At 46.2% G+C, this 17,500-nt stretch overlaps 76 non-coding genes across 76 annotated transcripts; 43 read left to right on the top strand and 33 right to left on the bottom strand.

The window, feature by feature from the left end:
* Positions 1-85: 85 nt before the first annotated feature.
* On the top strand, positions 86-158 carry TRNAM-CAU (transfer RNA methionine (anticodon CAU)). The gene has a single exon. It is a non-coding gene; the product is annotated as a tRNA-Met (tRNA).
* A 218-nt stretch (positions 159-376) lies between these two features.
* Positions 377-449, top strand: TRNAR-ACG (transfer RNA arginine (anticodon ACG)). The gene has a single exon. It is a non-coding gene; the product is annotated as a tRNA-Arg (tRNA).
* Positions 450-457: 8 nt separating this feature from the next.
* Positions 458-529, top strand: TRNAH-GUG (transfer RNA histidin (anticodon GUG)). The gene has a single exon. It is a non-coding gene; the product is annotated as a tRNA-His (tRNA).
* Positions 530-655: 126 nt separating this feature from the next.
* Positions 656-727, bottom strand: TRNAE-CUC (transfer RNA glutamic acid (anticodon CUC)). The gene has a single exon. It is a non-coding gene; the product is annotated as a tRNA-Glu (tRNA).
* A 215-nt stretch (positions 728-942) lies between these two features.
* On the bottom strand, positions 943-1,014 carry TRNAE-UUC (transfer RNA glutamic acid (anticodon UUC)). The gene has a single exon. It is a non-coding gene; the product is annotated as a tRNA-Glu (tRNA).
* A 149-nt stretch (positions 1,015-1,163) lies between these two features.
* On the top strand, positions 1,164-1,236 carry TRNAM-CAU (transfer RNA methionine (anticodon CAU)). Its single transcript has one exon. It is a non-coding gene; the product is annotated as a tRNA-Met (tRNA).
* A 218-nt stretch (positions 1,237-1,454) lies between these two features.
* Positions 1,455-1,527, top strand: TRNAR-ACG (transfer RNA arginine (anticodon ACG)). The gene has a single exon. It is a non-coding gene; the product is annotated as a tRNA-Arg (tRNA).
* An 8-nt stretch (positions 1,528-1,535) lies between these two features.
* TRNAH-GUG (transfer RNA histidin (anticodon GUG)) lies at positions 1,536-1,607 on the top strand. Its single transcript has one exon. It is a non-coding gene; the product is annotated as a tRNA-His (tRNA).
* Positions 1,608-1,733: 126 nt separating this feature from the next.
* Positions 1,734-1,805, bottom strand: TRNAE-CUC (transfer RNA glutamic acid (anticodon CUC)). The gene has a single exon. It is a non-coding gene; the product is annotated as a tRNA-Glu (tRNA).
* Positions 1,806-2,020: 215 nt separating this feature from the next.
* TRNAE-UUC (transfer RNA glutamic acid (anticodon UUC)) lies at positions 2,021-2,092 on the bottom strand. Its single transcript has one exon. It is a non-coding gene; the product is annotated as a tRNA-Glu (tRNA).
* Positions 2,093-2,539: 447 nt separating this feature from the next.
* On the top strand, positions 2,540-2,612 carry TRNAR-ACG (transfer RNA arginine (anticodon ACG)). Its single transcript has one exon. It is a non-coding gene; the product is annotated as a tRNA-Arg (tRNA).
* An 8-nt stretch (positions 2,613-2,620) lies between these two features.
* On the top strand, positions 2,621-2,692 carry TRNAH-GUG (transfer RNA histidin (anticodon GUG)). Its single transcript has one exon. It is a non-coding gene; the product is annotated as a tRNA-His (tRNA).
* Positions 2,693-2,818: 126 nt separating this feature from the next.
* On the bottom strand, positions 2,819-2,890 carry TRNAE-CUC (transfer RNA glutamic acid (anticodon CUC)). Its single transcript has one exon. It is a non-coding gene; the product is annotated as a tRNA-Glu (tRNA).
* Positions 2,891-3,105: 215 nt separating this feature from the next.
* Positions 3,106-3,177, bottom strand: TRNAE-UUC (transfer RNA glutamic acid (anticodon UUC)). Its single transcript has one exon. It is a non-coding gene; the product is annotated as a tRNA-Glu (tRNA).
* Positions 3,178-3,615: 438 nt separating this feature from the next.
* Positions 3,616-3,688, top strand: TRNAR-ACG (transfer RNA arginine (anticodon ACG)). Its single transcript has one exon. It is a non-coding gene; the product is annotated as a tRNA-Arg (tRNA).
* An 8-nt stretch (positions 3,689-3,696) lies between these two features.
* On the top strand, positions 3,697-3,768 carry TRNAH-GUG (transfer RNA histidin (anticodon GUG)). The gene has a single exon. It is a non-coding gene; the product is annotated as a tRNA-His (tRNA).
* Positions 3,769-3,894: 126 nt separating this feature from the next.
* Positions 3,895-3,966, bottom strand: TRNAE-CUC (transfer RNA glutamic acid (anticodon CUC)). Its single transcript has one exon. It is a non-coding gene; the product is annotated as a tRNA-Glu (tRNA).
* A 215-nt stretch (positions 3,967-4,181) lies between these two features.
* Positions 4,182-4,253, bottom strand: TRNAE-UUC (transfer RNA glutamic acid (anticodon UUC)). The gene has a single exon. It is a non-coding gene; the product is annotated as a tRNA-Glu (tRNA).
* A 173-nt stretch (positions 4,254-4,426) lies between these two features.
* On the bottom strand, positions 4,427-4,498 carry TRNAE-UUC (transfer RNA glutamic acid (anticodon UUC)). Its single transcript has one exon. It is a non-coding gene; the product is annotated as a tRNA-Glu (tRNA).
* Positions 4,499-4,659: 161 nt separating this feature from the next.
* On the top strand, positions 4,660-4,732 carry TRNAM-CAU (transfer RNA methionine (anticodon CAU)). Its single transcript has one exon. It is a non-coding gene; the product is annotated as a tRNA-Met (tRNA).
* A 218-nt stretch (positions 4,733-4,950) lies between these two features.
* Positions 4,951-5,023, top strand: TRNAR-ACG (transfer RNA arginine (anticodon ACG)). The gene has a single exon. It is a non-coding gene; the product is annotated as a tRNA-Arg (tRNA).
* An 8-nt stretch (positions 5,024-5,031) lies between these two features.
* Positions 5,032-5,103, top strand: TRNAH-GUG (transfer RNA histidin (anticodon GUG)). Its single transcript has one exon. It is a non-coding gene; the product is annotated as a tRNA-His (tRNA).
* Positions 5,104-5,229: 126 nt separating this feature from the next.
* On the bottom strand, positions 5,230-5,301 carry TRNAE-CUC (transfer RNA glutamic acid (anticodon CUC)). The gene has a single exon. It is a non-coding gene; the product is annotated as a tRNA-Glu (tRNA).
* Positions 5,302-5,516: 215 nt separating this feature from the next.
* Positions 5,517-5,588, bottom strand: TRNAE-UUC (transfer RNA glutamic acid (anticodon UUC)). The gene has a single exon. It is a non-coding gene; the product is annotated as a tRNA-Glu (tRNA).
* A 142-nt stretch (positions 5,589-5,730) lies between these two features.
* TRNAM-CAU (transfer RNA methionine (anticodon CAU)) lies at positions 5,731-5,803 on the top strand. Its single transcript has one exon. It is a non-coding gene; the product is annotated as a tRNA-Met (tRNA).
* Positions 5,804-6,021: 218 nt separating this feature from the next.
* TRNAR-ACG (transfer RNA arginine (anticodon ACG)) lies at positions 6,022-6,094 on the top strand. Its single transcript has one exon. It is a non-coding gene; the product is annotated as a tRNA-Arg (tRNA).
* Positions 6,095-6,102: 8 nt separating this feature from the next.
* On the top strand, positions 6,103-6,174 carry TRNAH-GUG (transfer RNA histidin (anticodon GUG)). Its single transcript has one exon. It is a non-coding gene; the product is annotated as a tRNA-His (tRNA).
* Positions 6,175-6,300: 126 nt separating this feature from the next.
* Positions 6,301-6,372, bottom strand: TRNAE-CUC (transfer RNA glutamic acid (anticodon CUC)). Its single transcript has one exon. It is a non-coding gene; the product is annotated as a tRNA-Glu (tRNA).
* A 215-nt stretch (positions 6,373-6,587) lies between these two features.
* TRNAE-UUC (transfer RNA glutamic acid (anticodon UUC)) lies at positions 6,588-6,659 on the bottom strand. Its single transcript has one exon. It is a non-coding gene; the product is annotated as a tRNA-Glu (tRNA).
* A 173-nt stretch (positions 6,660-6,832) lies between these two features.
* Positions 6,833-6,904, bottom strand: TRNAE-UUC (transfer RNA glutamic acid (anticodon UUC)). Its single transcript has one exon. It is a non-coding gene; the product is annotated as a tRNA-Glu (tRNA).
* Positions 6,905-7,055: 151 nt separating this feature from the next.
* Positions 7,056-7,128, top strand: TRNAM-CAU (transfer RNA methionine (anticodon CAU)). The gene has a single exon. It is a non-coding gene; the product is annotated as a tRNA-Met (tRNA).
* A 218-nt stretch (positions 7,129-7,346) lies between these two features.
* On the top strand, positions 7,347-7,419 carry TRNAR-ACG (transfer RNA arginine (anticodon ACG)). The gene has a single exon. It is a non-coding gene; the product is annotated as a tRNA-Arg (tRNA).
* An 8-nt stretch (positions 7,420-7,427) lies between these two features.
* TRNAH-GUG (transfer RNA histidin (anticodon GUG)) lies at positions 7,428-7,499 on the top strand. Its single transcript has one exon. It is a non-coding gene; the product is annotated as a tRNA-His (tRNA).
* Positions 7,500-7,625: 126 nt separating this feature from the next.
* On the bottom strand, positions 7,626-7,697 carry TRNAE-CUC (transfer RNA glutamic acid (anticodon CUC)). The gene has a single exon. It is a non-coding gene; the product is annotated as a tRNA-Glu (tRNA).
* A 215-nt stretch (positions 7,698-7,912) lies between these two features.
* Positions 7,913-7,984, bottom strand: TRNAE-UUC (transfer RNA glutamic acid (anticodon UUC)). Its single transcript has one exon. It is a non-coding gene; the product is annotated as a tRNA-Glu (tRNA).
* A 142-nt stretch (positions 7,985-8,126) lies between these two features.
* Positions 8,127-8,199, top strand: TRNAM-CAU (transfer RNA methionine (anticodon CAU)). Its single transcript has one exon. It is a non-coding gene; the product is annotated as a tRNA-Met (tRNA).
* A 218-nt stretch (positions 8,200-8,417) lies between these two features.
* Positions 8,418-8,490, top strand: TRNAR-ACG (transfer RNA arginine (anticodon ACG)). Its single transcript has one exon. It is a non-coding gene; the product is annotated as a tRNA-Arg (tRNA).
* An 8-nt stretch (positions 8,491-8,498) lies between these two features.
* On the top strand, positions 8,499-8,570 carry TRNAH-GUG (transfer RNA histidin (anticodon GUG)). The gene has a single exon. It is a non-coding gene; the product is annotated as a tRNA-His (tRNA).
* A 126-nt stretch (positions 8,571-8,696) lies between these two features.
* On the bottom strand, positions 8,697-8,768 carry TRNAE-CUC (transfer RNA glutamic acid (anticodon CUC)). The gene has a single exon. It is a non-coding gene; the product is annotated as a tRNA-Glu (tRNA).
* A 215-nt stretch (positions 8,769-8,983) lies between these two features.
* Positions 8,984-9,055, bottom strand: TRNAE-UUC (transfer RNA glutamic acid (anticodon UUC)). The gene has a single exon. It is a non-coding gene; the product is annotated as a tRNA-Glu (tRNA).
* Positions 9,056-9,492: 437 nt separating this feature from the next.
* Positions 9,493-9,565, top strand: TRNAR-ACG (transfer RNA arginine (anticodon ACG)). The gene has a single exon. It is a non-coding gene; the product is annotated as a tRNA-Arg (tRNA).
* Positions 9,566-9,573: 8 nt separating this feature from the next.
* Positions 9,574-9,645, top strand: TRNAH-GUG (transfer RNA histidin (anticodon GUG)). The gene has a single exon. It is a non-coding gene; the product is annotated as a tRNA-His (tRNA).
* A 126-nt stretch (positions 9,646-9,771) lies between these two features.
* Positions 9,772-9,843, bottom strand: TRNAE-CUC (transfer RNA glutamic acid (anticodon CUC)). The gene has a single exon. It is a non-coding gene; the product is annotated as a tRNA-Glu (tRNA).
* A 215-nt stretch (positions 9,844-10,058) lies between these two features.
* TRNAE-UUC (transfer RNA glutamic acid (anticodon UUC)) lies at positions 10,059-10,130 on the bottom strand. Its single transcript has one exon. It is a non-coding gene; the product is annotated as a tRNA-Glu (tRNA).
* A 146-nt stretch (positions 10,131-10,276) lies between these two features.
* TRNAM-CAU (transfer RNA methionine (anticodon CAU)) lies at positions 10,277-10,349 on the top strand. Its single transcript has one exon. It is a non-coding gene; the product is annotated as a tRNA-Met (tRNA).
* A 218-nt stretch (positions 10,350-10,567) lies between these two features.
* On the top strand, positions 10,568-10,640 carry TRNAR-ACG (transfer RNA arginine (anticodon ACG)). Its single transcript has one exon. It is a non-coding gene; the product is annotated as a tRNA-Arg (tRNA).
* An 8-nt stretch (positions 10,641-10,648) lies between these two features.
* Positions 10,649-10,720, top strand: TRNAH-GUG (transfer RNA histidin (anticodon GUG)). The gene has a single exon. It is a non-coding gene; the product is annotated as a tRNA-His (tRNA).
* Positions 10,721-10,846: 126 nt separating this feature from the next.
* TRNAE-CUC (transfer RNA glutamic acid (anticodon CUC)) lies at positions 10,847-10,918 on the bottom strand. The gene has a single exon. It is a non-coding gene; the product is annotated as a tRNA-Glu (tRNA).
* Positions 10,919-11,133: 215 nt separating this feature from the next.
* Positions 11,134-11,205, bottom strand: TRNAE-UUC (transfer RNA glutamic acid (anticodon UUC)). The gene has a single exon. It is a non-coding gene; the product is annotated as a tRNA-Glu (tRNA).
* Positions 11,206-11,356: 151 nt separating this feature from the next.
* Positions 11,357-11,429, top strand: TRNAM-CAU (transfer RNA methionine (anticodon CAU)). The gene has a single exon. It is a non-coding gene; the product is annotated as a tRNA-Met (tRNA).
* A 218-nt stretch (positions 11,430-11,647) lies between these two features.
* Positions 11,648-11,720, top strand: TRNAR-ACG (transfer RNA arginine (anticodon ACG)). Its single transcript has one exon. It is a non-coding gene; the product is annotated as a tRNA-Arg (tRNA).
* An 8-nt stretch (positions 11,721-11,728) lies between these two features.
* Positions 11,729-11,800, top strand: TRNAH-GUG (transfer RNA histidin (anticodon GUG)). Its single transcript has one exon. It is a non-coding gene; the product is annotated as a tRNA-His (tRNA).
* A 126-nt stretch (positions 11,801-11,926) lies between these two features.
* Positions 11,927-11,998, bottom strand: TRNAE-CUC (transfer RNA glutamic acid (anticodon CUC)). The gene has a single exon. It is a non-coding gene; the product is annotated as a tRNA-Glu (tRNA).
* Positions 11,999-12,213: 215 nt separating this feature from the next.
* On the bottom strand, positions 12,214-12,285 carry TRNAE-UUC (transfer RNA glutamic acid (anticodon UUC)). The gene has a single exon. It is a non-coding gene; the product is annotated as a tRNA-Glu (tRNA).
* A 146-nt stretch (positions 12,286-12,431) lies between these two features.
* On the top strand, positions 12,432-12,504 carry TRNAM-CAU (transfer RNA methionine (anticodon CAU)). Its single transcript has one exon. It is a non-coding gene; the product is annotated as a tRNA-Met (tRNA).
* Positions 12,505-12,722: 218 nt separating this feature from the next.
* Positions 12,723-12,795, top strand: TRNAR-ACG (transfer RNA arginine (anticodon ACG)). The gene has a single exon. It is a non-coding gene; the product is annotated as a tRNA-Arg (tRNA).
* An 8-nt stretch (positions 12,796-12,803) lies between these two features.
* TRNAH-GUG (transfer RNA histidin (anticodon GUG)) lies at positions 12,804-12,875 on the top strand. Its single transcript has one exon. It is a non-coding gene; the product is annotated as a tRNA-His (tRNA).
* A 126-nt stretch (positions 12,876-13,001) lies between these two features.
* TRNAE-CUC (transfer RNA glutamic acid (anticodon CUC)) lies at positions 13,002-13,073 on the bottom strand. The gene has a single exon. It is a non-coding gene; the product is annotated as a tRNA-Glu (tRNA).
* A 215-nt stretch (positions 13,074-13,288) lies between these two features.
* TRNAE-UUC (transfer RNA glutamic acid (anticodon UUC)) lies at positions 13,289-13,360 on the bottom strand. The gene has a single exon. It is a non-coding gene; the product is annotated as a tRNA-Glu (tRNA).
* A 437-nt stretch (positions 13,361-13,797) lies between these two features.
* TRNAR-ACG (transfer RNA arginine (anticodon ACG)) lies at positions 13,798-13,870 on the top strand. Its single transcript has one exon. It is a non-coding gene; the product is annotated as a tRNA-Arg (tRNA).
* Positions 13,871-13,878: 8 nt separating this feature from the next.
* Positions 13,879-13,950, top strand: TRNAH-GUG (transfer RNA histidin (anticodon GUG)). The gene has a single exon. It is a non-coding gene; the product is annotated as a tRNA-His (tRNA).
* Positions 13,951-14,076: 126 nt separating this feature from the next.
* On the bottom strand, positions 14,077-14,148 carry TRNAE-CUC (transfer RNA glutamic acid (anticodon CUC)). The gene has a single exon. It is a non-coding gene; the product is annotated as a tRNA-Glu (tRNA).
* A 215-nt stretch (positions 14,149-14,363) lies between these two features.
* TRNAE-UUC (transfer RNA glutamic acid (anticodon UUC)) lies at positions 14,364-14,435 on the bottom strand. The gene has a single exon. It is a non-coding gene; the product is annotated as a tRNA-Glu (tRNA).
* Positions 14,436-14,582: 147 nt separating this feature from the next.
* On the top strand, positions 14,583-14,655 carry TRNAM-CAU (transfer RNA methionine (anticodon CAU)). The gene has a single exon. It is a non-coding gene; the product is annotated as a tRNA-Met (tRNA).
* Positions 14,656-14,873: 218 nt separating this feature from the next.
* Positions 14,874-14,946, top strand: TRNAR-ACG (transfer RNA arginine (anticodon ACG)). The gene has a single exon. It is a non-coding gene; the product is annotated as a tRNA-Arg (tRNA).
* A 206-nt stretch (positions 14,947-15,152) lies between these two features.
* TRNAE-CUC (transfer RNA glutamic acid (anticodon CUC)) lies at positions 15,153-15,224 on the bottom strand. Its single transcript has one exon. It is a non-coding gene; the product is annotated as a tRNA-Glu (tRNA).
* A 215-nt stretch (positions 15,225-15,439) lies between these two features.
* TRNAE-UUC (transfer RNA glutamic acid (anticodon UUC)) lies at positions 15,440-15,511 on the bottom strand. The gene has a single exon. It is a non-coding gene; the product is annotated as a tRNA-Glu (tRNA).
* A 148-nt stretch (positions 15,512-15,659) lies between these two features.
* Positions 15,660-15,732, top strand: TRNAM-CAU (transfer RNA methionine (anticodon CAU)). Its single transcript has one exon. It is a non-coding gene; the product is annotated as a tRNA-Met (tRNA).
* A 218-nt stretch (positions 15,733-15,950) lies between these two features.
* On the top strand, positions 15,951-16,023 carry TRNAR-ACG (transfer RNA arginine (anticodon ACG)). The gene has a single exon. It is a non-coding gene; the product is annotated as a tRNA-Arg (tRNA).
* An 8-nt stretch (positions 16,024-16,031) lies between these two features.
* TRNAH-GUG (transfer RNA histidin (anticodon GUG)) lies at positions 16,032-16,103 on the top strand. Its single transcript has one exon. It is a non-coding gene; the product is annotated as a tRNA-His (tRNA).
* A 126-nt stretch (positions 16,104-16,229) lies between these two features.
* On the bottom strand, positions 16,230-16,301 carry TRNAE-CUC (transfer RNA glutamic acid (anticodon CUC)). The gene has a single exon. It is a non-coding gene; the product is annotated as a tRNA-Glu (tRNA).
* A 215-nt stretch (positions 16,302-16,516) lies between these two features.
* TRNAE-UUC (transfer RNA glutamic acid (anticodon UUC)) lies at positions 16,517-16,588 on the bottom strand. Its single transcript has one exon. It is a non-coding gene; the product is annotated as a tRNA-Glu (tRNA).
* Positions 16,589-16,739: 151 nt separating this feature from the next.
* TRNAM-CAU (transfer RNA methionine (anticodon CAU)) lies at positions 16,740-16,812 on the top strand. The gene has a single exon. It is a non-coding gene; the product is annotated as a tRNA-Met (tRNA).
* Positions 16,813-17,030: 218 nt separating this feature from the next.
* On the top strand, positions 17,031-17,103 carry TRNAR-ACG (transfer RNA arginine (anticodon ACG)). Its single transcript has one exon. It is a non-coding gene; the product is annotated as a tRNA-Arg (tRNA).
* Positions 17,104-17,111: 8 nt separating this feature from the next.
* Positions 17,112-17,183, top strand: TRNAH-GUG (transfer RNA histidin (anticodon GUG)). Its single transcript has one exon. It is a non-coding gene; the product is annotated as a tRNA-His (tRNA).
* A 126-nt stretch (positions 17,184-17,309) lies between these two features.
* TRNAE-CUC (transfer RNA glutamic acid (anticodon CUC)) lies at positions 17,310-17,381 on the bottom strand. The gene has a single exon. It is a non-coding gene; the product is annotated as a tRNA-Glu (tRNA).
* Positions 17,382-17,500: the final 119 nt, after the last annotated feature.

Raw genomic sequence — 17,500 nt, forward strand, 5'->3', positions numbered from 1 at the left:
AAAAAAAAAAAAAAAAAAAAAGAAGTTTTGTGCTTACTGAATTCCATCTTATCTCTGGACGGCAACAACCACTCACACGCAAGATGCCTCGTTAGCGCAGTAGGTAGCGCGTCAGTCTCATAATCTGAAGGTCGTGAGTTCGATCCTCACACGGGGCATGGATCTATCCTTGTTTTTTCCCTCCGCCTTAACTGGATAGGCACTGCTCTTTGCCATTCAATACCGAAACGATACTGGATAATATGGAAAGGTAGCAAACAAGGCAGAAGGGTTTTGGCTAGGGGCTAAAAGCAACCGTGTTGAGGTCTTTGAATATGGCTGCGAGCGTAGCAAAAGTCCAAAATGGGGAGCATGATTAGTGGCAACCTCTCACACAGGGCCAGTGGCGCAATGGATAACGCGTCTGACTACGGATCAGAAGATTGTAGGTTCGACTCCTACCTGGCTCGTGAATGTCGCCGTGATCGTATAGTGGTTAGTACTCTGCGTTGTGGCCGCAGCAACCCCGGTTCGAATCCGGGTCACGGCATTCTTGATGAAAAAGCAAAGGTGCTCTTGTAGACGGCAAGCCTGAATGATACTTTTATGAACTTTTTGAGCGCTATCTTAATTCAGAGGGTCTTTCGATGTAGTTGCAAGCTTAGGAAAATGCTCATTCCCATACCGGGAGTCGAACCCGGGCCGCCTGGGTGAGAACCAGGAATCCTAACCGCTAGACCATATGGGAACCGCTGAGACCCTTTTTCAGTAATAAGTAGAAAAAAAATCAGTTTCATGATTTGAAAACTCATTTTTAAGCATGGATGGCATCAACAACCACTTGCAAGTGGCCTCGTTAGCGCAGCATTTTTGGCTGCCAAGAGCATCTGCAAACTAAGCCGCTTAATTCTGCAAGAAAGGTGCAGGCCTTTGAATGCAGGCACAAGCTTAGCAAAACACTCATTCCCATACCGGGAGTCGAACCCGGGCCGCCTGGGTGAAAACCAGGAATCCTAACCGCTAGACCATATGGGAAAAGTTGCTTTCACAGCTTGCTTTAAACTTTCCAATATATGTAGATATATACATGTACATATTAAAAAAAAAAAAAAAAAAAAAAGAAGTTTTGTGCTTACTGAATTCCATCTTATCTCTGGACGGCAACAACCACTCACACGCAAGATGCCTCGTTAGCGCAGTAGGTAGCGCGTCAGTCTCATAATCTGAAGGTCGTGAGTTCGATCCTCACACGGGGCATGGATCTATCCTTGTTTTTTCCCTCCGCCTTAACTGGATAGGCACTGCTCTTTGCCATTCAATACCGAAACGATACTGGATAATATGGAAAGGTAGCAAACAAGGCAGAAGGGTTTTGGCTAGGGGCTAAAAGCAACCGTGTTGAGGTCTTTGAATATGGCTGCGAGCGTAGCAAAAGTCCAAAATGGGGAGCATGATTAGTGGCAACCTCTCACACAGGGCCAGTGGCGCAATGGATAACGCGTCTGACTACGGATCAGAAGATTGTAGGTTCGACTCCTACCTGGCTCGTGAATGTCGCCGTGATCGTATAGTGGTTAGTACTCTGCGTTGTGGCCGCAGCAACCCCGGTTCGAATCCGGGTCACGGCATTCTTGATGAAAAAGCAAAGGTGCTCTTGTAGACGGCAAGCCTGAATGATACTTTTATGAACTTTTTGAGCGCTATCTTAATTCAGAGGGTCTTTCGATGTAGTTGCAAGCTTAGGAAAATGCTCATTCCCATACCGGGAGTCGAACCCGGGCCGCCTGGGTGAGAACCAGGAATCCTAACCGCTAGACCATATGGGAACCGCTGAGACCCTTTTTCAGTAATAAGTAGAAAAAAAATCAGTTTCATGATTTGAAAACTCATTTTTAAGCATGGATGGCATCAACAACCACTTGCAAGTGGCCTCGTTAGCGCAGCATTTTTGGCTGCCAAGAGCATCTGCAAACTAAGCCGCTTAATTCTGCAAGAAAGGTGCAGGCCTTTGAATGCAGGCACAAGCTTAGCAAAACACTCATTCCCATACCGGGAGTCGAACCCGGGCCGCCTGGGTGAAAACCAGGAATCCTAACCGCTAGACCATATGGGAAAAGTTGCTTTCACAGCTTGCTTTAAACTTTCCAATATATGTAGATATATACATGTACATATTAAAAAAAAAAAAAAAAAAAAAAAAAAAAAGAAGTTTTGTGCTTACAGAATTCCATCTTATCTCTGGACGGCAACAACCAATAACACGCAAGATGCCTCGTTAGCGCAGTAGGTAGCGCGTCAGTCTCATAATCTGAAGGTCGTGAGTTCGATCCTCAAACGGGGCATGGATCTATCCTTGTTTTTTCCCTCCGCCTTAACTGGATAGGCACTGCTCTTTGCCATTCAATACCGAAACGATACTGGATAATATGGAAAGGTAGCAAACAAGGCAGAAGGGTTTTGGCTAGGGGCTAAAAGCAACCGTGTTGAGGTCTTTGAATATGGCTGCGAGCGTAGCAAAAGTCCAAAATGGGGAGCATGATTAGTGGCAACCTCTCACACAGGGCCAGTGGCGCAATGGATAACGCGTCTGACTACGGATCAGATGATTGTAGGTTCGACTCCTACCTGGCTCATGAATGTCGCCGTGATCGTATAGTGGTTAGTACTCTGCGTTGTGGCCGCAGCAACCCCGGTTCGAATCCGGGTCACGGCATTCTTGATGAAAAAGCAAAGGTGCTCTTGTAGACGGCAAGCCTGAATGATACTTTTATGAACTTTTTGAGCGCTATCTTAATTCAGAGGGTCTTTCGATGTAGTTGCAAGCTTAGGAAAATGCTCATTCCCATACCGGGAGTCGAACCCGGGCCGCCTGGGTGAGAACCAGGAATCCTAACCGCTAGACCATATGGGAACCGCTGAGACCCTTTTTCAGTAATAAGTAGAAAAAAAATCAGTTTCATGATTTGAAAACTCATTTTTAAGCATGGATGGCATCAACAACCACTTGCAAGTGGCCTCGTTAGCGCAGCATTTTTGGCTGCCAAGAGCATCTGCAAACTAAGCCGCTTAATTCTGCAAGAAAGGTGCAGGCCTTTGAATGCAGGCACAAGCTTAGCAAAACACTCATTCCCATACCGGGAGTCGAACCCGGGCCGCCTGGGTGAAAACCAGGAATCCTAACCGCTAGACCATATGGGAAAAGTTGCTTTCACAGCTTGCTTTAAACTTTCCAATATATGTAGATATATACATGTACATATTAAAAAAAAAAAAAAAAAAAAGAAGTTTTGTGCTTACAGAATTCCATCTTATCTCTGGACGGCAACAACCAATCACACGCAAGATGCCTCGTTAGCGCAGTAGGTAGCGCGTCAGTCTCATAATCTGAAGGTCGTGAGTTTGATCCTCACACGGGGCATGGATCTATCCTTGTTTTTTCCCTCCGCCTTAACTGGATAGGCACTGCTCTTTGCCATTCAATACCGAAACGATACTGGATAATATGGAAAGGTAGCAAACAAGGCAGAAGGGTTTTGGCTAGGGGCTAAAAGCAACCGTGTTGAGGTCTTTGAATATGGCTGCGAGCGTAGCAAAAGTCCAAAATGGGGAGCATGATTAGTGGCAACCTCTCACACAGGGCCAGTGGCGCAATGGATAACGCGTCTGACTACGGATCAGAAGATTGTAGGTTCGACTCCTACCTGGCTCGTGAATGTCGCCGTGATCGTATAGTGGTTAGTACTCTGCGTTGTGGCCGCAGCAACCCCGGTTCGAATCCGGGTCACGGCATTCTTGATGAAAAAGCAAAGGTGCTCTTGTAGACGGCAAGCCTGAATGATACTTTTATGAACTTTTTGAGCGCTATCTTAATTCAGAGGGTCTTTCGATGTAGTTGCAAGCTTAGGAAAATGCTCATTCCCATACCGGGAGTCGAACCCGGGCCGCCTGGGTGAGAACCAGGAATCCTAACCGCTAGACCATATGGGAACCGCTGAGACCCTTTTTCAGTAATAAGTAGAAAAAAAATCAGTTTCATGATTTGAAAACTCATTTTTAAGCATGGATGGCATCAACAACCACTTGCAAGTGGCCTCGTTAGCGCAGCATTTTTGGCTGCCAAGAGCATCTGCAAACTAAGCCGCTTAATTCTGCAAGAAAGGTGCAGGCCTTTGAATGCAGGCACAAGCTTAGCAAAACACTCATTCCCATACCGGGAGTCGAACCCGGGCCGCCTGGGTGAAAACCAGGAATCCTAACCGCTAGACCATATGGGAAAAGTTGCTTTCACAGCTTGCTTTTTAAGCATGGATGGCATCAACAACCACTTGCAAGTGGCCTCGTTAGCGCAGCATTTTTGGCTGCCAAGAGCATCTGCAAACTAAGCCGCTTAATTCTGCAAGAAAGGTGCAGGCCTTTGAATGCAGGCACAAGCTTAGCAAAACACTCATTCCCATACCGGGAGTCGAACCCGGGCCGCCTGGGTGAAAACCAGGAATCCTAACCGCTAGACCATATGGGAAAAGTTGCTTTCACAGCTTGCTTTAAACTTTCCAATATATGTAGATATATACATGTACATATTAAAAAAAAAAAAAAAAAAAAAAAAAAAAAAAAAAGAAGTTTTGTGCTTACAGAATTCCATCTTATCTCTGGACGGCAACAACCAATCACACGCAAGATGCCTCGTTAGCGCAGTAGGTAGCGCGTCAGTCTCATAATCTGAAGGTCGTGAGTTCGATCCTCACACGGGGCATGGATCTATCCTTGTTTTTTCCCTCCGCCTTAACTGGATAGGCACTGCTCTTTGCCATTCAATACCGAAACGATACTGGATAATATGGAAAGGTAGCAAACAAGGCAGAAGGGTTTTGGCTAGGGGCTAAAAGCAACCGTGTTGAGGTCTTTGAATATGGCTGCGAGCGTAGCAAAAGTCCAAAATGGGGAGCATGATTAGTGGCAACCTCTCACACAGGGCCAGTGGCGCAATGGATAACGCGTCTGACTACGGATCAGAAGATTGTAGGTTCGACTCCTACCTGGCTCGTGAATGTCGCCGTGATCGTATAGTGGTTAGTACTCTGCGTTGTGGCCGCAGCAACCCCGGTTCGAATCCGGGTCACGGCATTCTTGATGAAAAAGCAAAGGTGCTCTTGTAGACGGCAAGCCTGAATGATACTTTTATGAACTTTTTGAGCGCTATCTTAATTCAGAGGGTCTTTCGATGTAGTTGCAAGCTTAGGAAAATGCTCATTCCCATACCGGGAGTCGAACCCGGGCCGCCTGGGTGAGAACCAGGAATCCTAACCGCTAGACCATATGGGAACCGCTGAGACCCTTTTTCAGTAATAAGTAGAAAAAAAATCAGTTTCATGATTTGAAAACTCATTTTTAAGCATGGATGGCATCAACAACCACTTGCAAGTGGCCTCGTTAGCGCAGCATTTTTGGCTGCCAAGAGCATCTGCAAACTAAGCCGCTTAATTCTGCAAGAAAGGTGCAGGCCTTTGAATGCAGGCACAAGCTTAGCAAAACACTCATTCCCATACCGGGAGTCGAACCCGGGCCGCCTGGGTGAAAACCAGGAATCCTAACCGCTAGACCATATGGGAAAAGTTGCTTTCACAGCTTGCTTTAAACTTTCCAATATATGTAGATATATACATGTACATATTAAAAAAAAAAAAAAAGAAGTTTTGTGCTTACAGAATTCCATCTTATCTCTGGACGGCAACAACCAATCACACGCAAGATGCCTCGTTAGCGCAGTAGGTAGCGCGTCAGTCTCATAATCTGAAGGTCGTGAGTTCGATCCTCACACGGGGCATGGATCTATCCTTGTTTTTTCCCTCCGCCTTAACTGGATAGGCACTGCTCTTTGCCATTCAATACCGAAACGATACTGGATAATATGGAAAGGTAGCAAACAAGGCAGAAGGGTTTTGGCTAGGGGCTAAAAGCAACCGTGTTGAGGTCTTTGAATATGGCTGCGAGCGTAGCAAAAGTCCAAAATGGGGAGCATGATTAGTGGCAACCTCTCACACAGGGCCAGTGGCGCAATGGATAACGCGTCTGACTACGGATCAGAAGAGTGTAGGTTCGACTCCTACCTGGCTCGTGAATGTCGCCGTGATCGTATAGTGGTTAGTACTCTGCGTTGTGGCCGCAGCAACCCCGGTTCGAATCCGGGTCACGGCATTCTTGATGAAAAAGCAAAGGTGCTCTTGTAGACGGCAAGCCTGAATGATACTTTTATGAACTTTTTGAGCGCTATCTTAATTCAGAGGGTCTTTCGATGTAGTTGCAAGCTTAGGAAAATGCTCATTCCCATACCGGGAGTCGAACCCGGGCCGCCTGGGTGAGAACCAGGAATCCTAACCGCTAGACCATATGGGAACCGCTGAGACCCTTTTTCAGTAATAAGTAGAAAAAAAATCAGTTTCATGATTTGAAAACTCATTTTTAAGCATGGATGGCATCAACAACCACTTGCAAGTGGCCTCGTTAGCGCAGCATTTTTGGCTGCCAAGAGCATCTGCAAACTAAGCCGCTTAATTCTGCAAGAAAGGTGCAGGCCTTTGAATGCAGGCACAAGCTTAGCAAAACACTCATTCCCATACCGGGAGTCGAACCCGGGCCGCCTGGGTGAAAACCAGGAATCCTAACCGCTAGACCATATGGGAAAAGTTGCTTTCACAGCTTGCTTTTTAAGCATGGATGGCATCAACAACCACTTGCAAGTGGCCTCGTTAGCGCAGCATTTTTGGCTGCCAAGAGCATCTGCAAACTAAGCCGCTTAATTCTGCAAGAAAGGTGCAGGCCTTTGAATGCAGGCACAAGCTTAGCAAAACACTCATTCCCATACCGGGAGTCGAACCCGGGCCGCCTGGGTGAAAACCAGGAATCCTAACCGCTAGACCATATGGGAAAAGTTGCTTTCACAGCTTGCTTTAAACTTTCCAATATATGTAGATATATACATGTACATATTAAAAAAAAAAAAAAAAAAAAAAAAGAAGTTTTGTGCTTACAGAATTCCATCTTATCTCTGGACGGCAACAACCAATCACACGCAAGATGCCTCGTTAGCGCAGTAGGTAGCGCGTCAGTCTCATAATCTGAAGGTCGTGAGTTCGATCCTCACACGGGGCATGGATCTATCCTTGTTTTTTCCCTCCGCCTTAACTGGATAGGCACTGCTCTTTGCCATTCAATACCGAAACGATACTGGATAATATGGAAAGGTAGCAAACAAGGCAGAAGGGTTTTGGCTAGGGGCTAAAAGCAACCGTGTTGAGGTCTTTGAATATGGCTGCGAGCGTAGCAAAAGTCCAAAATGGGGAGCATGATTAGTGGCAACCTCTCACACAGGGCCAGTGGCGCAATGGATAACGCGTCTGACTACGGATCAGAAGATTGTAGGTTCGACTCCTACCTGGCTCGTGAATGTCGCCGTGATCGTATAGTGGTTAGTACTCTGCGTTGTGGCCGCAGCAACCCCGGTTCGAATCCGGGTCACGGCATTCTTGATGAAAAAGCAAAGGTGCTCTTGTAGACGGCAAGCCTGAATGATACTTTTATGAACTTTTTGAGCGCTATCTTAATTCAGAGGGTCTTTCGATGTAGTTGCAAGCTTAGGAAAATGCTCATTCCCATACCGGGAGTCGAACCCGGGCCGCCTGGGTGAGAACCAGGAATCCTAACCGCTAGACCATATGGGAACCGCTGAGACCCTTTTTCAGTAATAAGTAGAAAAAAAATCAGTTTCATGATTTGAAAACTCATTTTTAAGCATGGATGGCATCAACAACCACTTGCAAGTGGCCTCGTTAGCGCAGCATTTTTGGCTGCCAAGAGCATCTGCAAACTAAGCCGCTTAATTCTGCAAGAAAGGTGCAGGCCTTTGAATGCAGGCACAAGCTTAGCAAAACACTCATTCCCATACCGGGAGTCGAACCCGGGCCGCCTGGGTGAAAACCAGGAATCCTAACCGCTAGACCATATGGGAAAAGTTGCTTTCACAGCTTGCTTTAAACTTTCCAATATATGTAGATATATACATGTACATATTAAAAAAAAAAAAAAAGAAGTTTTGTGCTTACAGAATTCCATCTTATCTCTGGACGGCAACAACCAATCACACGCAAGATGCCTCGTTAGCGCAGTAGGTAGCGCGTCAGTCTCATAATCTGAAGGTCGTGAGTTCGATCCTCACACGGGGCATGGATCTATCCTTGTTTTTTCCCTCCGCCTTAACTGGATAGGCACTGCTCTTTGCCATTCAATACCGAAACGATACTGGATAATATGGAAAGGTAGCAAACAAGGCAGAAGGGTTTTGGCTAGGGGCTAAAAGCAACCGTGTTGAGGTCTTTGAATATGGCTGCGAGCGTAGCAAAAGTCCAAAATGGGGAGCATGATTAGTGGCAACCTCTCACACAGGGCCAGTGGCGCAATGGATAACGCGTCTGACTACGGATCAGAAGATTGTAGGTTCGACTCCTACCTGGCTCGTGAATGTCGCCGTGATCGTATAGTGGTTAGTACTCTGCGTTGTGGCCGCAGCAACCCCGGTTCGAATCCGGGTCACGGCATTCTTGATGAAAAAGCAAAGGTGCTCTTGTAGACGGCAAGCCTGAATGATACTTTTATGAACTTTTTGAGCGCTATCTTAATTCAGAGGGTCTTTCGATGTAGTTGCAAGCTTAGGAAAATGCTCATTCCCATACCGGGAGTCGAACCCGGGCCGCCTGGGTGAGAACCAGGAATCCTAACCGCTAGACCATATGGGAACCGCTGAGACCCTTTTTCAGTAATAAGTAGAAAAAAAATCAGTTTCATGATTTGAAAACTCATTTTTAAGCATGGATGGCATCAACAACCACTTGCAAGTGGCCTCGTTAGCGCAGCATTTTTGGCTGCCAAGAGCATCTGCAAACTAAGCCGCTTAATTCTGCAAGAAAGGTGCAGGCCTTTGAATGCAGGCACAAGCTTAGCAAAACACTCATTCCCATACCGGGAGTCGAACCCGGGCCGCCTGGGTGAAAACCAGGAATCCTAACCGCTAGACCATATGGGAAAAGTTGCTTTCACAGCTTGCTTTAAACTTTCCAATATATGTAGATATATACATGTACATATTAAAAAAAAAAAAAAAAAAAGAAGTTTTGTGCTTACAGAATTCCATCTTATCTCTGGACGGCAACAACCAATCACACGCAAGATGCCTCGTTAGCGCAGTAGGTAGTGCGTCAGTCTCATAATCTGAAGGTCGTGAGTTCGATCCTCACACGGGGCATGGATCTATCCTTGTTTTTTCCCTCCGCCTTAACTGGATAGGCACTGCTCTTTGCCATTCAATACCGAAACGATACTGGATAATATGGAAAGGTAGCAAACAAGGCAGAAGGGTTTTGGCTAGGGGCTAAAAGCAACCGTGTTGAGGTCTTTGAATATGGCTGCGAGCGTAGCAAAAGTCCAAAATGGGGAGCATGATTAGTGGCAACCTCTCACACAGGGCCAGTGGCGCAATGGATAACGCGTCTGACTACGGATCAGAAGATTGTAGGTTCGACTCCTACCTGGCTCATGAATGTCGCCGTGATCGTATAGTGGTTAGTACTCTGCGTTGTGGCCGCAGCAACCCCGGTTCGAATCCGGGTCACGGCATTCTTGATGAAAAAGCAAAGGTGCTCTTGTAGACGGCAAGCCTGAATGATACTTTTATGAACTTTTTGAGCGCTATCTTAATTCAGAGGGTCTTTCGATGTAGTTGCAAGCTTAGGAAAATGCTCATTCCCATACCGGGAGTCGAACCCGGGCCGCCTGGGTGAGAACCAGGAATCCTAACCGCTAGACCATATGGGAACCGCTGAGACCCTTTTTCAGTAATAAGTAGAAAAAAAATCAGTTTCATGATTTGAAAACTCATTTTTAAGCATGGATGGCATCAACAACCACTTGCAAGTGGCCTCGTTAGCGCAGCATTTTTGGCTGCCAAGAGCATCTGCAAACTAAGCCGCTTAATTCTGCAAGAAAGGTGCAGGCCTTTGAATGCAGGCACAAGCTTAGCAAAACACTCATTCCCATACCGGGAGTCGAACCCGGGCCGCCTGGGTGAAAACCAGGAATCCTAACCGCTAGACCATATGGGAAAAGTTGCTTTCACAGCTTGCTTTAAACTTTCCAATATATGTAGATATATACATGTACATATTAAAAAAAAAAAAAAAATAATAAGTTTTGTGCTTACAGAATTCCATCTTATCTCTGGACGGCAACAACCAATCACACGCAAGATGCCTCGTTAGCGCAGTAGGTAGCGCGTCAGTCTCATAATCTGAAGGTCGTGAGTTCGATCCTCACACGGGGCATGGATCTATCCTTGTTTTTTCCCTCCGCCTTAACTGGATAGGCACTGCTCTTTGCCATTCAATACCGAAACGATACTGGATAATATGGAAAGGTAGCAAACAAGGCAGAAGGGTTTTGGCTAGGGGCTAAAAGCAACCGTGTTGAGGTCTTTGAATATGGCTGCGAGCGTAGCAAAAGTCCAAAATGGGGAGCATGATTAGTGGCAACCTCTCACACAGGGCCAGTGGCGCAATGGATAACGCGTCTGACTACGGATCAGAAGATTGTAGGTTCGACTCCTACCTGGCTCGTGAATGTCGCCGTGATCGTATAGTGGTTAGTACTCTGCGTTGTGGCCGCAGCAACCCCGGTTCGAATCCGGGTCACGGCATTCTTGATGAAAAAGCAAAGGTGCTCTTGTAGACGGCAAGCCTGAATGATACTTTTATGAACTTTTTGAGCGCTATCTTAATTCAGAGGGTCTTTCGATGTAGTTGCAAGCTTAGGAAAATGCTCATTCCCATACCGGGAGTCGAACCCGGGCCGCCTGGGTGAGAACCAGGAATCCTAACCGCTAGACCATATGGGAACCGCTGAGACCCTTTTTCAGTAATAAGTAGAAAAAAAATCAGTTTCATGATTTGAAAACTCATTTTTAAGCATGGATGGCATCAACAACCACTTGCAAGTGGCCTCGTTAGCGCAGCATTTTTGGCTGCCAAGAGCATCTGCAAACTAAGCCGCTTAATTCTGCAAGAAAGGTGCAGGCCTTTGAATGCAGGCACAAGCTTAGCAAAACACTCATTCCCATACCGGGAGTCGAACCCGGGCCGCCTGGGTGAAAACCAGGAATCCTAACCGCTAGACCATATGGGAAAAGTTGCTTTCACAGCTTGCTTTAAACTTTCCAATATATGTAGATATATACATGTACATATTAAAAAAAACAAAAAAAAAACAAAAGAAGTTTTGTGCTTACAGAATTCCATCTTATCTCTGGACGGCAACAACCAATCACACGCAAGATGCCTCGTTAGCGCAGTAGGTAGCGCGTCAGTCTCATAATCTGAAGGTCGTGAGTTCGATCCTCACACGGGGCATGGATCTATCCTTGTTTTTTCCCTCCGCCTTAACTGGATAGGCACTGCTCTTTGCCATTCAATACCGAAACGATACTGGATAATATGGAAAGGTAGCAAACAAGGCAGAAGGGTTTTGGCTAGGGGCTAAAAGCAACCGTGTTGAGGTCTTTGAATATGGCTGCGAGCGTAGCAAAAGTCCAAAATGGGGAGCATGATTAGTGGCAACCTCTCACACAGGGCCAGTGGCGCAATGGATAACGCGTCTGACTACGGATCAGAAGATTGTAGGTTCGACTCCTACCTGGCTCGTGAATGTCGCCGTGATCGTATAGTGGTTAGTACTCTGCGTTGTGGCCGCAGCAACCCCGGTTCGAATCCGGGTCACGGCATTCTTGATGAAAAAGCAAAGGTGCTCTTGTAGACGGCAAGCCTGAATGATACTTTTATGAACTTTTTGAGCGCTATCTTAATTCAGAGGGTCTTTCGATGTAGTTGCAAGCTTAGGAAAATGCTCATTCCCATACCGGGAGTCGAACCCGGGCCGCCTGGGTGAGAACCAGGAATCCTAACCGCTAGACCATATGGGAACCGCTGAGACCCTTTTTCAGTAATAAGTAGAAAAAAAATCAGTTTCATGATTTGAAAACTCATTTTTAAGCATGGATGGCATCAACAACCACTTGCAAGTGGCCTCGTTAGCGCAGCATTTTTGGCTGCCAAGAGCATCTGCAAACTAAGCCGCTTAATTCTGCAAGAAAGGTGCAGGCCTTTGAATGCAGGCACAAGCTTAGCAAAACACTCATTCCCATACCGGGAGTCGAACCCGGGCCGCCTGGGTGAAAACCAGGAATCCTAACCGCTAGACCATATGGGAAAAGTTGCTTTCACAGCTTGCTTTAAACTTTCCAATATATGTAGATATATACATGTACATATTAAAAAAAAAAAAAAAAAAAGAAGTTTTGTGCTTACAGAATTCCATCTTATCTCTGGACGGCAACAACCAATCACACGCAAGATGCCTCGTTAGCGCAGTAGGTAGCGCGTCAGTCTCATAATCTGAAGGTCGTGAGTTCGATCCTCACACGGGGCATGGATCTATCCTTGTTTTTTCCCTCCGCCTTAACTGGATAGGCACTGCTCTTTGCCATTCAATACCGAAACGATACTGGATAATATGGAAAGGTAGCAAACAAGGCAGAAGGGTTTTGGCTAGGGGCTAAAAGCAACCGTGTTGAGGTCTTTGAATATGGCTGCGAGCGTAGCAAAAGTCCAAAATGGGGAGCATGATTAGTGGCAACCTCTCACACAGGGCCAGTGGCGCAATGGATAACGCGTCTGACTACGGATCAGAAGATTGTAGGTTCGACTCCTACCTGGCTCGTGAATGTCGCCGTGATCGTATAGTGGTTAGTACTCTGCGTTGTGGCCGCAGCAACCCCGGTTCGAATCCGGGTCACGGCATTCTTGATGAAAAAGCAAAGGTGCTCTTGTAGACAGCAAGCCTGAATGATACTTTTATGAACTTTTTGAGCGCTATCTTAATTCAGAGGGTCTTTCGATGTAGTTGCAAGCTTAGGAAAATGCTCATTCCCATACCGGGAGTCGAACCCGGGCCGCCTGGGTGAGAACCAGGAATCCTAACCGCTAGACCATATGGGAACCGCTGAGACCCTTTTTCAGTAATAAGTAGAAAAAAAATCAGTTTCATGATTTGAAAACTCATTTTTAAGCATGGATGGCATCAACAACCACTTGCAAGTGGCCTCGTTAGCGCAGCATTTTTGGCTGCCAAGAGCATCTGCAAACTAAGCCGCTTAATTCTGCAAGAAAGGTGCAGGCCTTTGAATGCAGGCACAAGCTTAGCAAAACACTCATTCCCATACCGGGAGTCGAACCCGGGCCGCCTGGGTGAAAACCAGGAATCCTAACCGCTAGACCATATGGGAAAAGTTGCTTTCACAGCTTGCTTTAAACTTTCCAATATATGTAGATATATACATGTACATATTAAAAAAAAAAAAAAAAAAAGAAGTTTTGTGCTTACAGAATTCCATCTTATCTCTGGACGGCAACAACCAATCACACGCAAGATGCCTCGTTAGCGCAGTAGGTAGTGCGTCAGTCTCATAATCTGAAGGTCGTGAGTTCGATCCTCACACGGGGCATGGATCTATCCTTGTTTTTTCCCTCCGCCTTAACTGGATAGGCACTGCTCTTTGCCATTCAATACCGAAACGATACTGGATAATATGGAAAGGTAGCAAACAAGGCAGAAGGGTTTTGGCTAGGGGCTAAAAGCAACCGTGTTGAGGTCTTTGAATATGGCTGCGAGCGTAGCAAAAGTCCAAAATGGGGAGCATGATTAGTGGCAACCTCTCACACAGGGCCAGTGGCGCAATGGATAACGCGTCTGACTACGGATCAGAAGATTGTAGGTTCGACTCCTACCTGGCTCATGAATGTCGCCGTGATCGTATAGTGGTTAGTACTCTGCGTTGTGGCCGCAGCAACCCCGGTTCGAATCCGGGTCACGGCATTCTTGATGAAAAAGCAAAGGTGCTCTTGTAGACGGCAAGCCTGAATGATACTTTTATGAACTTTTTGAGCGCTATCTTAATTCAGAGGGTCTTTCGATGTAGTTGCAAGCTTAGGAAAATGCTCATTCCCATACCGGGAGTCGAACCCGGGCCGCCTGGGTGAGAACCAGGAATCCTAACCGCTAGACCATATGGGAACCGCTGAGACCCTTTTTCAGTAATAAGTAGAAAAAAAATCAGTTTCATGATTTGAAAACTCATTTTTAAGCATGGATGGCATCAACAACCACTTGCAAGTGGCCTCGTTAGCGCAGCATTTTTGGCTGCCAAGAGCATCTGCAAACTAAGCCGCTTAATTCTGCAAGAAAGGTGCAGGCCTTTGAATGCAGGCACAAGCTTAGCAAAACACTCATTCCCATACCGGGAGTCGAACCCGGGCCGCCTGGGTGAAAACCAGGAATCCTAACCGCTAGACCATATGGGAAAAGTTGCTTTCACAGCTTGCTTTAAACTTTCCAATATATGTAGATATATACATGTACATATTAAAAAAAAAAAAAAAAAAAATAAGTTTTGTGCTTACAGAATTCCATCTTATCTCTGGACGGCAACAACCAATCACACGCAAGATGCCTCGTTAGCGCAGTAGGTAGCGCGTCAGTCTCATAATCTGAAGGTCGTGAGTTCGATCCTCACACGGGGCATGGATCTATCCTTGTTTTTTCCCTCCGCCTTAACTGGATAGGCACTGCTCTTTGCCATTCAATACCGAAACGATACTGGATAATATGGAAAGGTAGCAAACAAGGCAGAAGGGTTTTGGCTAGGGGCTAAAAGCAACCGTGTTGAGGTCTTTGAATATGGCTGCGAGCGTAGCAAAAGTCCAAAATGGGGAGCATGATTAGTGGCAACCTCTCACACAGGGCCAGTGGCGCAATGGATAACGCGTCTGACTACGGATCAGAAGATTGTAGGTTCGACTCCTACCTGGCTCGTGAATGTCGCCGTGATCGTATAGTGGTTAGTACTCTGCGTTGTGGCCGCAGCAACCCCGGTTCGAATCAGGGTCACGGCATTCTTGATGAAAAAGCAAAGGTGCTCTTGTAGACGGCAAGCCTGAATGATACTTTTATGAACTTTTTGAGCGCTATCTTAATTCAGAGGGTCTTTCGATGTAGTTGCAAGCTTAGGAAAATGCTCATTCCCATACCGGGAGTCGAACCCGGGCCGCCTGGGTGAGAACCAGGAATCCTAACCGCTAGACCATATGGGAACCGCTGAGACCCTTTTTCAGTAATAAGTAGAAAAAAAATCAGTTTCATGATTTGAAAACTCATTTTTAAGCATGGATGGCATCAACAACCACTTGCAAGTGGCCTCGTTAGCGCAGCATTTTTGGCTGCCAAGAGCATCTGCAAACTAAGCCGCTTAATTCTGCAAGAAAGGTGCAGGCCTTTGAATGCAGGCACAAGCTTAGCAAAACACTCATTCCCATACCGGGAGTCGAACCCGGGCCGCCTGGGTGAAAACCAGGAATCCTAACCGCTAGACCATATGGGAAAAGTTGCTTTCACAGCTTGCTTTAAACTTTCCAATATATGTAGATATATACATGTACATATTAAAAAAAAAAAAAAAAAAAAATAAGTTTTGTGCTTACAGAATTCCATCTTATCTCTGGACGGCAACAACCAATCACACGCAAGATGCCTCGTTAGCGCAGTAGGTAGCGCGTCAGTCTCATAATCTGAAGGTCGTGAGTTCGATCCTCACACGGGGCATGGATCTATCCTTGTTTTTTCCCTCCGCCTTAACTGGATAGGCACTGCTCTTTGCCATTCAATACCGAAACGATACTGGATAATATGGAAAGGTAGCAAACAAGGCAGAAGGGTTTTGGCTAGGGGCTAAAAGCAACCGTGTTGAGGTCTTTGAATATGGCTGCGAGCGTAGCAAAAGTCCAAAATGGGGAGCATGATTAGTGGCAACCTCTCACACAGGGCCAGTGGCGCAATGGATAACGCGTCTGACTACGGATCAGAAGATTGTAGGTTCGACTCCTACCTGGCTCGTGAATGTCGCCGTGATCGTATAGTGGTTAGTACTCTGCGTTGTGGCCGCAGCAACCCCGGTTCGAATCCGGGTCACGGCATTCTTGATGAAAAAGCAAAGGTGCTCTTGTAGACGGCAAGCCTGAATGATACTTTTATGAACTTTTTGAGCGCTATCTTAATTCAGAGGGTCTTTCGATGTAGTTGCAAGCTTAGGAAAATGCTCATTCCCATACCGGGAGTCGAACCCGGGCCGCCTGGGTGAGAACCAGGAATCCTAACCGCTAGACCATATGGGAACCGCTGAGACCCTTTTTCAGTAATAAGTAGAAAAAAAATCAGTTTCATGATTTGAAAACTCATTTTTAAGCATGGATGGCATCAACAACCACTTGCAAGTGGCCTCGTTAGCGCAGCATTTTTGGCTGCCAAGAGCATCTGCAAACTAAGCCGCTTAATTCTGCAAGAAAGGTGCAGGCCTTTGAATGCAGGCACAAGCTTAGCAAAACACTCATTCCCATACCGGGAGTCGAACCCGGGCCGCCTGGGTGAAAACCAGGAATCCTAACCGCTAGACCATATGGGAAAAGTTGCTTTCACAGCTTGCTTTAAACTTTCCAATATATGTAGATATATACATGTACATATTAAAAAAAACAAAAAAAAAACAAAAGAAGTTTTGTGCTTACAGAATTCCATCTTATCTCTGGACGGCAACAACCAATCACACGCAAGATGCCTCGTTAGCGCAGTAGGTAGCGCGTCAGTCTCATAATCTGAAGGTCGTGAGTTCGATCCTCACACGGGGCATGGATCTATCCTTGTTTTTTCCCTCCGCCTTAACTGGATAGGCACTGCTCTTTGCCATTCAATACCGAAACGATACTGGATAATATGGAAAGGTAGCAAACAAGGCAGAAGGGTTTTGGCTAGGGGCTAAAAGCAACCGTGTTGAGGTCTTTGAATATGGCTGCGAGCGTAGCAAAAGTCCAAAATGGGGAGCATGATTAGTGGCAACCTCTCACACAGGGCCAGTGGCGCAATGGATAACGCGTCTGACTACGGATCAGAAGATTGTAGGTTCGACTCCTACCTGGCTCGTGAATGTCGCCGTGATCGTATAGTGGTTAGTACTCTGCGTTGTGGCCGCAGCAACCCCGGTTCGAATCCGGGTCACGGCATTCTTGATGAAAAAGCAAAGGTGCTCTTGTAGACGGCAAGCCTGAATGATACTTTTATGAACTTTTTGAGCGCTATCTTAATTCAGAGGGTCTTTCGATGTAGTTGCAAGCTTAGGAAAATGCTCATTCCCATACCGGGAGTCGAACCCGGGCCGCCTGGGTGAGAACCAGGAATCCTAACCGCTAGACCATATGGGAACCGCTGAGACCCTTTTTCAGTAATAAGTAGAAAAAAAATCAGTTTCATGATTTGAAAACTCATTTTTAAGCATGGATGGCATCAACAACCACTTGCAAGTGGCCTCGTTAGCGCAGCA

Source organism: Eleutherodactylus coqui, chromosome 2 (genome assembly GCF_035609145.1).
Source record: "Eleutherodactylus coqui strain aEleCoq1 chromosome 2, aEleCoq1.hap1, whole genome shotgun sequence".
Classification (NCBI taxonomy): Eukaryota; Metazoa; Chordata; class Amphibia; order Anura; family Eleutherodactylidae; genus Eleutherodactylus; species Eleutherodactylus coqui.